Source organism: Dermacentor andersoni, chromosome 5, assembly GCF_023375885.2.
Source record: "Dermacentor andersoni chromosome 5, qqDerAnde1_hic_scaffold, whole genome shotgun sequence".
Taxonomy (NCBI): domain Eukaryota; kingdom Metazoa; phylum Arthropoda; class Arachnida; order Ixodida; family Ixodidae; genus Dermacentor; species Dermacentor andersoni.
In genome coordinates, this window is record NC_092818.1 from 102,428,040 (window position 1) to 102,440,585 (window position 12,546).

General features: G+C 47.3%; 1 protein-coding gene across 5 annotated transcripts in view; it reads left to right on the plus strand.

Annotated features, from left to right (window-relative positions):
• The first annotated feature begins 1,223 nt into the window (after nt 1-1,223).
• GluClalpha (glycine receptor alpha 1) overlaps nt 1,224-12,546 on the plus strand; it is a 398,335-nt gene continuing 387,012 nt past the window's right edge. For 3 of the 5 annotated variants that reach the window (XM_055070894.2, XM_050178330.3, XM_055070895.2), the window contains exon 1: nt 1,225-1,383. The gene's annotated coding sequence lies outside the window, so the exon portion shown is untranslated. Of the gene's footprint in view, nt 1,384-12,546 lie in introns of all 5 variants that reach the window. The other 2 variants (XM_050178334.3, XM_050178333.3) reach the window with 2 other exon arrangements.

The window sequence follows — 12,546 nt, forward strand, 5'->3', positions numbered from 1 at the left end:
TATGCTTCGTGCATCTCTCTCCTCAACGCGAACGAAACGTCGAAAGCACAGCGCATACGAAGCTACCGGCACAACGCGCACTCTGCGAACGTCGCAGATTGCTTTGAAGATGATGCCCGCGCGGGCGCGCGCACGTCGCAGATTCTCTTCGAGATACGGCAGCTCTACGACCGTGCCGTCAGCAGCAGCCGCCTCGCCTCATCCCCATGCCTCGCGCTCGACAGGAGAGGGCGGCTATGATCCGCCTTCCTCGCTCACACGCGATATTGAGCCGCGTTCGCCGGCTCACCTTCGCGCGCCTTCACTCGCACATACAGCATACTGTGCGCGGCGGCGACCTTACCGCCCTTGGACCTTATACGGAACCTCACGGCGACGGCGACGACAGAAATGCGCCTGGAGTGTCCATATAATTGCTATCGCCATATAATAAAAACATCGAACAGTTACAGAAAGATAAGGCTGCAGGAACTTGGTCAGCGACATTCTGCTGAAACTCACTATGATTGCTAATGACACACAATTCGGGCAAACATTGCATAGAAAGCTCAAGGGACGAGGCAGTGGCGGCTTGCTCACGTATTGATAAGATACGAGACATATGCTTGCCGTGTAGCCATGAACCTTGCAGGTAACGGTGACCTCTGACAAACAAACGACATGCTAAATAGGCGCAGCTTTAGTCCAAGCAATCGAAGCAGTGAATGAGCAAATGATCAAACCATCTACAGAATTCTGAGGAAATGGAACACCAAGTGTAGTACAATAACTTGAAGAAAAAAACGAAAACACTTAGATTCCACTGTTAAGTGTAGTGTTACCTTGCGGTAAACCCTGATTTCGCTTGCTGCATTTTGCAATGCAAAAGTTTGTCGCGAAACAAGCGCTTAACGCGATACAAGACAATACCGGACTTTACATTTGGTCTACTTTCTGCAGTGCGGCCAGCAGCGCCTTTACGTGCACCTAACGGCATGCTGTGCACGCCGCTGCATATGATCGAAACGGCTGGACAGCTATGCCGACCACCGCCGGAGGATAGCTTGCGAATCGAAACTCGCGCTCCGCGCTTTCCCGCCACTGACGCGCAGGCGCGCGCGGTCAGCGTCCATGTTTGAGTCCTCTTCCGCGCATGCGCAGAGACGCGGAAGCGCCGGTGCGCACTCGACGGCGCCGGCGGCCGACGCACATGTCGTGTCGCATCGATTGCGGGTGGGCGCCCAGGCCGCGTCGTGATTGGTCGGTGCACCGGCCCTCGCCAGGTTCCCGGATGCCGGGGGGAGCCCGGGCTCAGTTGGTGGTAGCCCAGGCTCCGGCGTGACCGTCGTTCGCTCGGCTCTCGACGCCGCGGCGGGAACAACCGCAACCCGGACGCTCGATCAGGTAAGGCGCCCGACGACGCTCGCTGCTTCTGCGCCGCATTATTTTTTTGCCGCTCGCGCGACACTGTGGCGTGAGAACGCGCGCGTGCGCTCGCCCGCGTGTGTCCGTGACTGCGCGTGTTGCATTGGGCAGCTCGTCAAAACGCGTTTCTCGAGCGCTGCCGTGGATTGATGGTGGCGATCATCGATGACGCGCCGTTTTTGTTTCGCGCCGTCACAGAGCGATGGCAACCGTCGGAATGGGAACGTCTAGCAGGGGCTCAAATTTTAATATCGAGCGGTCTGTGTAATGGGGAAATTTCGTGCGAGATGTTCTACTCTTCCTTGGTCACCCTAAATTATCGTGACAGCGCGATTCAGCCGGAACATTGTCTCTACCCTGAAGATAATGTCGAGCCGGGAGTGACGGCGCAGGTACCTCGAAGTCACTACCAGAACCTGACTTATTGGAAGCTTCAATACAAGTGTTTCATTGCTTGCAACTTATCCTTCACTGTCTTCCATTGCATTGATAACTCGGCTTAGAGTGATGGCAGCGGGAGTACGTGCCGCCAGGCCTCGCGATGTTGGTTAGGACGCGTACAAAACTTGTCAATTTCGAAGCACGGAGCTGTATGCCACTAACGTCAGCAATTTATTTGTTGAGGCCACTTGCTTCACGTAATGCGGCCGTGCTTTGTGCCCTCGATTTGCTCATTTTCGTGTTTCATCTCATGTGACAGGTGACGCGTGAGTGTTGTTGTGAACGTGTTAAAACGCGCCAGTCACCATTACCATCAGAATGGTTGTCAGCAGTTCTTTCTGTGGCCTTCATGAAATGTTGTTTTTGTCTAAACGAAACGTCAAATAATGACAAAATATTGATGCAAGCTGATTGGCGCATACCTTGCAAGAGATTGTAACAAAACCAACTTATGTTAATTACAATTTTATGTTCGTTTTGATGCACTAGTGCTGCTAGGTTTCCTACCTCCCTAGTTTGGCTTCAGTGCCTGATTTGACACTTCTACAACACTTTCACTTATATTGACTGAATACCTCAACCCGCTAGCACGAAAAGATGAACGGCCGTTCCTGCCGCCTTTGCTACCCTGAATCATAATTATCTTGTGGCGAAAAAAAAAAAAGATTAGATTGCAAAATAACCAATTCTATGCCGCTCACGTGCTCAGTAAAAATAGCATCGTTAGTGAGTAGCTTAATGTCAGCGTACGATGAAAAATGTTTGGAAGCTGGGTCAGACCAAATCAGTGCGGAATGCTGTAGCTGTTCAGCTTTATTCATATTTGCTCTCGCTCTCTTCATTGGCCATAATAAATCACGCCGACTTATAGCAATTTATGTAAGCAGCGCGAGTCAACGCGCTCTCGTTAAAGGTAAGGTTGGAATAAACGTTTGTAACGAATAACGAGCTTTTCATTATTTGCTTGGAATAGGCGGTTAACCGGGACTATCAATCTGCACCTGAAGATGTGAAAAATTTGTATGAAGAAAACGATAAATATTAAGGTTAAATTCAAGTGTTCGTGACATCGGAATTACACACGGGAAAGTACTATCACCGTTAAAAAGCCATTACTAGAGTAATTAATGAAGCAACTGCTTCACTTAATTTCCGAAACACGACAGGTGCAGCACTTCAATGTTGTCTGAGAACGTTTCCATCTAATAGTTGATGCCCGGGACCCTGTCGATGTACTATTTAATTTACGCTAACGGGGGGACATAAGGTAGCGCGCGAAGAATACATTTAAGGGGAAGAAGTTCTCGTTGGATGCGATGTGTCCGTCTAAAATATTCTGATTGCACACTCGCTGAAAACGCTTTAAGAAAAGATCTGTCTCAGTTCTCGATTATTGATGCTGTTGAACTCCAGTGAAAATCGCTTTACTAAAAATTTGCAGGAAAGCTTAAACATCTGTAACTTACCCTTTCTTCAAAATCTGAAACAATTTCGTTTAGAATATAAAAAATGAGGGGTGGGCATTTTTCTAGTGGATAATGTGTTCGATGCAAGTTCAAGGATGATTGACTGCTAGTGGCTCGTTGGCTATGGCGCTGCGTTGTTGAGCCCGATATCGCAGGTTCAATGCTCTTCCTCGGCCGTCACATTCTGATGTGGGTGGAATGAAAAAAAAAAAAAATAATGCTCGCGCACCTTGCTTTAGGTGCGCGTTCAGGAACCACAGGCGATCAAAATTAATCCAGAGCTCTCCAGTACGGCGTCTCCCAAAAGCCACTGCGCAATTTGTGGACGTTTTCAAAGGCCACAGTTTTAAGGATGGGTGGTGCCTGGAGCGATGCACTGCTTTGGGACAATGATGATTCCTGCGTTTTCGCTTCTCAAGAAAAGAGAAAGATAGGATGGTTAAAACGTGTGCAATCTGAACAGTTGAACAGCTATTGAACATTGAACAGCTGTTACAGGAGAAAGTGCGACGTGAAGGCGATTGTCGTGCGAATCTGCGAATAGATGTTGCTTTCCTCTGATTGCAAACCAGCCCAGAACGCATACTTGGGGGATTACGTGGTGTAACTTTTACCGAATGTGATGCCGGTCCTAAAGTTCTCTCATAAAGAACTAAAGCTATCGTGGTGCACCGCAAACAGCCAGCGGGAACTATCGCGTCCATCAAAGCTTCGTTTACGAAGAAACAAAATAAAAATTTCACGCTCCTCACGTTAACCTCTGAGATAGATGTAATGAGATATCATTCGAAGAATTCTATCATGAAACAGACTCATGAGATATTCGAAGAACTTGAGAAGCCAAGCCATTTGAAGCACATTTTCTTTGTATTCACTAATCGATGTCGCAATATTACCTTGTAAGAAAGTGAGCTTATTACTGAGATTGACCTACTCCTGAAACGTCAGTAAGCCTTGTACCGAAATTCTTGTCACAATAGTTCTACCGCTCTTTGGGTATGACGTCTAATAATGCTTAACATCTACAAATGCTCCATGTTTAGCGTCCACAAATATTCGAGCGAAATGTACAAATGTCCAAGCTTGTATACAAAGCTGACCATGTTTGTAGAGAGTGCTGGAATTGGTCTGGAAAGGAAGGATATTTGTATTAAAAAAATGGCACGAACCACGCTTTAAACTCTGACACGCCTGCACACATACCTTAGGAATTCAAGTCAGTGTAGTAATAGTAAATATAGACTCTGCTGCTTGTTCGTAGTTAATGACGTTTTATTGCGTTAGCGCGATCTCGGTTCAAAGCATGGGTTCATACTTTACGGCACATCAAGATGCTGAAGGTTCCTTAGAAAGGATGATACATCAGATTCCGTTTACACCTTCCTAAGGAAGCGAAAATATAGAAAATGGAGACACATGTCCAATTTTGCAGCACAAGACGGACACACATTTATGTGATAAAGACTTCGAGAAGAATAAGAAAACACCATTCCTCTTTCTCTCCATCAAAGATAAAAAGAGAAAAAGAAGACAACTGCAATCGCGTGAAGAATTGGAAGAAAACTGGCGTGAGCCTGTGCCTATAAAACGAACGGAAAATGTAAAATTTCGGAGACGTGACACAAAAATCTCGCGACCCGGTCGAACTCGACGCTATTTTCACGATCTCAGGCCACGATCTGAAAAGGGCCAAAGACAGTGTCAAGGGGCGGGGTAAGAGGGAGGGACGCCGAAAGGTTGCCTCTCGAGACCCGGCAAAAGGAACGAGCTCCATTCAATAAAGTAAAACCTTGTTCTCACTCTATCCTCCGGCCTAAAAAGAACTAGCGAACTCCCCGGAGGGCGGTCTACGTTCCCCCCACCCCCATCCTTCCCAACCCCTCTGAACCTTTTCCTTTTTCGGTCCCAAATTGGGGCTACAATTCAGACGGGCGTGATTGGTCTCGCTCCGTCGCTCTCTGGAGTCGATCAATCGTCTTGCCAGCACTCGATGTGAGGCAGGCCTAATCATAAGCGCACCGCCGCCACAGTCCCCTTACCGGTCCTGTTGAGAACAGCGTGTCGAAATGGAGGGCGACCTCTCACACTTCGTGTGGCGCCCGCTTCTGTAATCAAGAACGCGGCATAACTCGTCGCGCGAAACCTTGTCCAATCACGGTCGAGCCCCGCGGTGCCCATATCTCAACAGACGCGTCAAACCTGCGCCAGAACGGATTAGGAGTCTGTGCTGCAACGTTTTCGCAATCGCGCAATCTCTGGTGGTCAGCAACAGAGTTGAGCGCCTTAGTAGCAGATTACTGTCGCACCTAGTATGCGTCAACTATATACAGATCTGGGCCGCTCGATGTAAGCCGTGTTACGTATTTATGCACGATGTGACACCGAATATTGGTCTTTATGCGTGGTTTCCTTTCAGTGTGTGTTCTCAGGTGTGCACATTTCGCGTAGCTTCATTGTCTTTATTAGATTGTCGCCTGTGGTATTTTCCTCGTGTTGCTCTTTCGACTCGCGTGCTGCACACGGTGATCACATGGACACACAAGCAGCTCACTCACCTGGAGTGGCATGCCGGGAGCCCACTGAAGCTAATCTCTCCGGCTTCTCGTTATACAGTCAGCGTTTATACAGTACTTCGCGTTTTTCGTGGTGTACATAAGTATGTCTTTGAATATGCACTACTTAAGTGTCTGGCGGTAATTGTGGTGGAACTAAGGTCGCGTTGTTTCAGAAGATAGTGCGCAAGAGGTAAACAACATGCATAACCTGTTTCGACCGTGAGACGAGAGAGTGAATTCTGTGTTTAATTACTAATTATAGTGTTCCCTCGCATCCCTTCTCTTTGACGTGGACACGGAAAAGCACATTTCCAGGATTTAATGAGACAACGGTAGCCTCTTCATTCGGCGATCTGATATGAAAGGCTTTGTCATGGAGTTTAGGTCATGCCGTTGTGGGTGGCTCACAATTATTCTAGGTCTCCAGCAGGCTATTTAACGTACGAAAAGATCTGAGCACCTATACGTGTTCCCATATTCTGTGCCCATCACCGGAATGCGGGCCGATTCCCTCGAGAATCAGACAGTCGAAGTCATGCTCACGAGCAGAACGCAAGACCGGCGCCGCTGCCTGGCACGAAGCCGGCCTTTCCCGACCCTGCAGCGTCTCTCTTGGTTAACGGTGCAGCCACTTTGCTAAGCGAGAAGCTCTCTGACCCGTCATTCTCTAAAAGAGTCCCTTGATGTTTGGGTTAGGGTACAGGCCCTGGGTAAAACGATCCAGCGGCCGTGGTTAGGCGAGCGCCGGCCTTCGCCCTTCTTGCGTCTGTAACGTCCGGAGCTTATGCCTCACTTTACGTCATCCGTAAACGTTCGCCACTTCCTCCGTCTTCCCTGAAGACACGCTTCATGGCAACGCAAAAGTTCCGACAATGAAGCCCAAAGGATTGTCAGTGTAAGCGTAGGGCAATTGCTGCAACGCGCTAACCACGTGGGCTTTCTCCAGCATAGCTGAATGCCTGATTCACGACCATTTATAAACCATGTATAAAAGTGAGAAACTGCGACAGCTTTGTCTTCGGACTGCTGTGCTCGACTCAACTGCTTTAATTATCATTTGAGGCTCTATATTTGACGCTGCTAAAGAATTCCGCTACGAGCGGTTGCATGCGAAGACCCAGAACTGGTGTTTATCGTTTCTTCACGCAATGTGGCGCAATTCTTCCATGACAGCTATGACTAGTTGTAGAGGTTGTGTAAATGTTACCGGGTCATATACAGCAAGGGGAAGGTCGATTTTGTGCAACATTACGTCCGGACATGTTAATGAGGCTGCCGGATCGTACACCCAGCGTGGGCCGTAATCTATCGGGTTCAGATACACGCGTTCAAATTAAGGTTATGAATTAAGACGACAAGGAAAGTGTTTTGCACTTTGCCAGCAGCCGGTGGTGTGATGTGCTCGGAATTCGCTTATTCATGTGTGGTTGTTTGCTTCGGTGCTCGCTCTCATTATATCGGAGCACCAAATGTGAAAATGATCTTGAAGAGGCACTTGATCCGACTGCACCTACAGACAGAGTCGTCTGGTCATAGAAGTTCAACGAAAAAGTGAAACTGGTCGGAAGGCGAAGCCAGTCGCAAAAAGTGCATGGCGGTAGAGACAACTCCAGTTTACTGCCTACACTAGCATGTTTTTTTGTTTTTTTTAAGTTTGCGCGGGACTAAGTTAAACCGAGAGAAACATACGGATCACAGTAACAGAATGGCTGTTAAATGTAGTGTAATGCACCATTACAAGTTCATGATTGTTATGCCCTTTTTTTGCGTGCTAGTTAAGTAGAAGGGGTGGCAGCTGAAATAGAAAGGATAAGCACTAGCTTGGACCGCAGGCAGTATTGATTAGGCCTTTCTTCCAATATCGCTGATACGCATTTGCTACCCAGAAACACATCTGTATTCCCGCTCGTCCATTCATGAGCACCATCTTGTCTTGTCTTGTACATTTTTTTTTTTGTCCTGGGTTGCGTTGCACTACCCTCTTTCTCGTTCCTAAATGCATGAGTCGCATACCTTTCCCTTCAGTATTCAGGAGCCCCATTTTTACAGATTATCGGACGCAAACAAAAAATAATAGCTAGCGCCCAAGGGGGCACTAACTAAAACTCGCGATGGCGTCGGCGCTTCAGCCCGCGTCCTCACATTAGATGCGCCTTAGCAATTCAGATGTGCACTGAGATCGAATGCGTACCTCATTCATTATTGCGGACGCAATAATCAATGAATGAATAAAGTATGTCTACCCATAAACACCACAATTAAGCGCAGCGACATTATCGCAACACCGTCGAAAGTGCAGAACAATGCAACGCAGCTCAAATGTCAAAGGAAAGGAACACGATGCAAATGAGGAAGTCTGCAACGTGCCTTCGCTTGCTGTGGCATTGTGGTGACATTTAAAGCGGTGTCTTAGCATTAAATGATCGGCATTCGGTGCAGACAGCGGCGCTCATTCCTTCTACCATACCCGCACAGTGAGCGCGCTTATGAGTCAAAACTGATTGATGAAAACAGAGTGTCACATGCTCACCCCTTGTAGATATCGCAAGGAAGGCGAAAGTCCTCCTAAATCACACAGGCAGGTGTGCAGTGCCTGGGCAAGCAATTTGGTCCGTACAGGCCGATGCTCGATTAGCACGGATCTGTATTTTAGAGATACGGAGTTGCGCTTTGCCGCGTTGAATATCCCTAAGGCGTTTCAACGCGTTAGGTATTTTGTTTGGGTCGCATAAAAAATAACGAGAAGGCTGCGCCACACGGACATGAAACAGGAAGTGTACAACACGAATTTTTCAGGGTATAGCGTAAACACGATAATAAAGACCACCGATGCGTAAAGGGATGTGCACTGGTGCAAAGGGTGGTAGTTTGCGGATGACAGGTTACTTATGCGTGTACTAACAAAGGACGGCTGCGCATAAGATCGAGGAAATATGGAGGCAGAATAATACTCAGGCGTTCATAACATTTATAAGAAGTCACCATAGGTAAGATGCGACAATGCCGGCGAACCAAATGCTGTTATATAAGACTCAAAAAAATTAAATTGTGGGGTTTTACGTGCCAAAACCACTTTCTGATTATGAGGCACGCCGTAGTGGGGGACTCCGGAAATTTTGACCACCTGGGGTTCTTTAACGTGCACCTAAATCTAAGTACACGGGTGTTTTCGCATTTCGCCCCCATCGAAATGCGGCCGCCGTGGCCGGGATTCGATCCCGCGACTTCGTGCTCAGCAGCCTGTTATATGACTCGCGCACGTGCGCGATTGTCTGCCCGTTCTCCTCGTAGACGTGTAAGCATCCTTATAGACTGATGAACATTCGAGCACAAGGCATTCGAGCACGTTGCCTCAATAACAGTCTGGCCTACGAGTACTGTGTCTGCGAATCGTTGAGACGGTCACTACAGTACGAAGCGTGAAATACCCTAGGAGAGAGTTCTTCTTAGTCTTAAAGCCGTTTGTTTCCCGACTGTTATCATGTTATCCAGTTTCCACATTCACTGTCATTCAGAATAATCTCCCCATTTTGAATCGTGGGGACGTGTTTGGTAACTCTTTTTTTTTCGGCAACAGATGCCTGATTGTAACACCACGTCTTAGTAGACGAGGCAGTCCCTCTAGTTTGTACTAGCTCATACCATGCTCATTCTCTCTAACAAGTTCTCCAAATTTATAATTCTTGGCATGATTGGCCGCACACAAAAAGAGATCTGTCCTTCAAATGCGATGCATAACGTTCCAGTGCTCCCGACTCTATGCTGTGCTCCTCGTCGAAGCGTGCAGAAAGTGGTGCGCCTCATCGCAACCGCCTTTTCCCAGTCGCGCATAGCGTTGCGATACTTGCAACTACAACCTCTAGCGTAGAGGAAAAAGAAACAAAAGAAAGAAAGAAAGAAAGAAAGAAAGAAAGAAAGAAAGAAAGAAAGAAAGAAAGAAAGAAAGAAAGAAAGAAAGAAAGAAAGAAAGAAACAGGAGGGAACCTTGAACCTTGAAGTCTTGTCATCAAAAAATAAAAACGTGGAATTATCGCGATTCTCGGAAAAGTACCCGTGACCATGATGGCATGCGGTTGTTTGTAGTCACCCTGTCCAGGTTTGCTGGGCTCACCCTTTTGTCTGCTGCTTAGCTGGCATTTGAGACGCGTACAGTTAATCCTGCAGATCCTCAGGAGATAGTGTTGCCCTTGCAACAGCAACAACGTTTATAGGTACTGAGATCCACAACTAAAGGCATCAAATGCGGCTAGCCGAAGGCGAACGGTGCGGACTGGAGACAACGGAAGCAACTCCAGCGGCTCTATAGCACTTACCACGAACAAAGCCACGCAAGGCGTGCTCTCCCCAAATTCAACGCATGATGTGCGCATTTCCCATAATTTCCCGAGACAACGGCAGCAACTCCCGCGGCACTATAGCACCTACTACGAACAAAGCTACGCAAGGCGTGCTCTTCCCAAATTCAACGCATGATGTGCGCATTTTCCATAACTTCCCGAGTAAAATCAGGGAGCGTACAGCGTCCGAAGAGGTTGCATTGTGAAGGCTAACTGCCTCACGTCAGGCTCCTCCGTAGTTTTTTTTTTTCTTTTTTTTTTTTTTACATGAGCTCTACCCGTCCGAAAAGCACGTGCAAGATTATGGCGTCATCACGTGCGCTGTGCTGCATAACATGCACCACTATTTTCCCGCAAATAATAATGCAAGCACTCCCTCTACTTGATTGGCAACGTTATTAAATGCTACAAACCAAAGGAGCGATCTGCGTAAACATTCCAATAAAAGAAGGTACGAGTCCAATCGGAAGTTACTCTGCACATAACCGCACTTTCCTCTCCAGAGTAATTTTACCTAAATGCGATTTTAAAGAAACAGTCGGCTCGGTATGTCAGTCTAAGGTGCTTATATATTGCGAGCTTCACCCGCTGTCTCTTGCGTTGCGCTGCATAGCTGAAGGTCCCGGGTTCAAACCCGGCCATGGTGGCCGCATTTTGATGGGCACAAAATGCAAGAACTCTCGTGTATCACACGTTAAGTGCGCGTTAAAGAAAGCCAGGTAGTCTAAATTACTCAGAGTCCCCCACTATGGCATGCTTCATAATGAGGTCCTTGTTATGGCATGCACAATCCCAGGATTTTTCTTTTTTTTAATTAGTTATTGCGGCCAACTAAGCCGAATGTCCACCCTATTAACGTGCGAGTTTTCACAAGCTGTTCCTACCTATAGCAGCAACATCAAAAGGCAGAACATAGATATTAGTTGGCATGTGATAGGTATGCACAAACTGGAACTTTATGCGCACATTCCTTCTTATTTAATAATAGTTCGCTTAAATTTCTTTTCTTCTCCTTAATTCTTCACTTCTATGTAGCTCAGGGCTCCTCGCTCAGTGCGAGCTCTAACCTCGTTTTGCTTCCTGAACTTTTTTTCTCTGCACTCGTCTGCTTCTGTTTCCAACCTCTTACTTTCGGTGTAACCAAATTTTTCAATTTTTTGTCACCGACTGCTTCACTTGTCGGTAGCCCGACGCTCTTCACTTAATGCAAACTAGGGTCGCATTCTATTCACTTCACTTGTTTCTCCACAGTCGGTTCTTTTTGATGCCTACATTTTTCGTACTTTCATGCAGCTGACTTCAGTTTTTCTGTTGCCGACTTCATGGTTTATGTTATTGCGAAATCATCCCAATACTTCATCATTTATAGCCTGTTCTTTCTCTTTTCTGCTTGTTTGTTCGTGGACTTGCCCAATGGTACATCAAGATTCTGGTGGATTATCCAAGATTGTTAACACAAGGAGTTCCACATGTCCATTTGCGCATATCAGGGGCTCAAGTTATCTATTCGGACACACACCTAGTGGCACACACCCAGTAGCACAAGTTGTATAATTGGAAAGACTGCTGAAGCCAGCTGTCGCAAAGTGGGGCGAACAGGCAAAGAAAGTTTTGCGTTAAATAGAAACTCAGTACCCTCCCACTCTGTGGAGAAGGATGACCAGCGAAGCTCTGTATGCAGGCCTCTTAATGGCGAACTGCGCCGCCGCCGCGGGTCGGCCCGGTATTGCACTACCTTCGAGATCGGCCCACGTGTGGGGACTGCTTAACGCCTGCTTCTCCTCCACCGCGGGTCGGGCTGGTATTGCACTACCTTCTGGATCGCCCCACCTATGAAAAGTTGGTCTACGCGCGGACGCGATCCGCCAGATCCTAGCCATAGACAGCTTCGGTGTAAAAACAATTGCGGATCTGTCGTGATGATGCGGTAATGACACCTGGCCCACAAAAAAAAGATCATTAGCTCGAACTCAGCTCGCAGACGAGGATATTATTGCCTGCTCAGCGGTATTTTTTCATGGCAAGCAAAACGGCAGACAGCCTTATCTTCAGCTAAAACCACAGCTATGGTTGTCGCGATCGAAAGACCTAGGGGCGTGAAAGACCTAGGCTTGCGTGATTGGGCGCGTCGGCCCTGTGATCGAAAGAGCCACATCGACAGGATTGGATCTGCAGTAGCAGTGGCGAGCGGGCTTAAGTTCATTATACGCCATGAAGTTTATTCATTTGTTTGTTCTTTATTTCTGGGTTTTCATATTTCCTTATGTCTTCTGCATTCCGACTTCGTGAAGCAATTCTCCTAGAAAGAATTGCTAGAATTTTTTGCATGATTTGCGGCGAGAG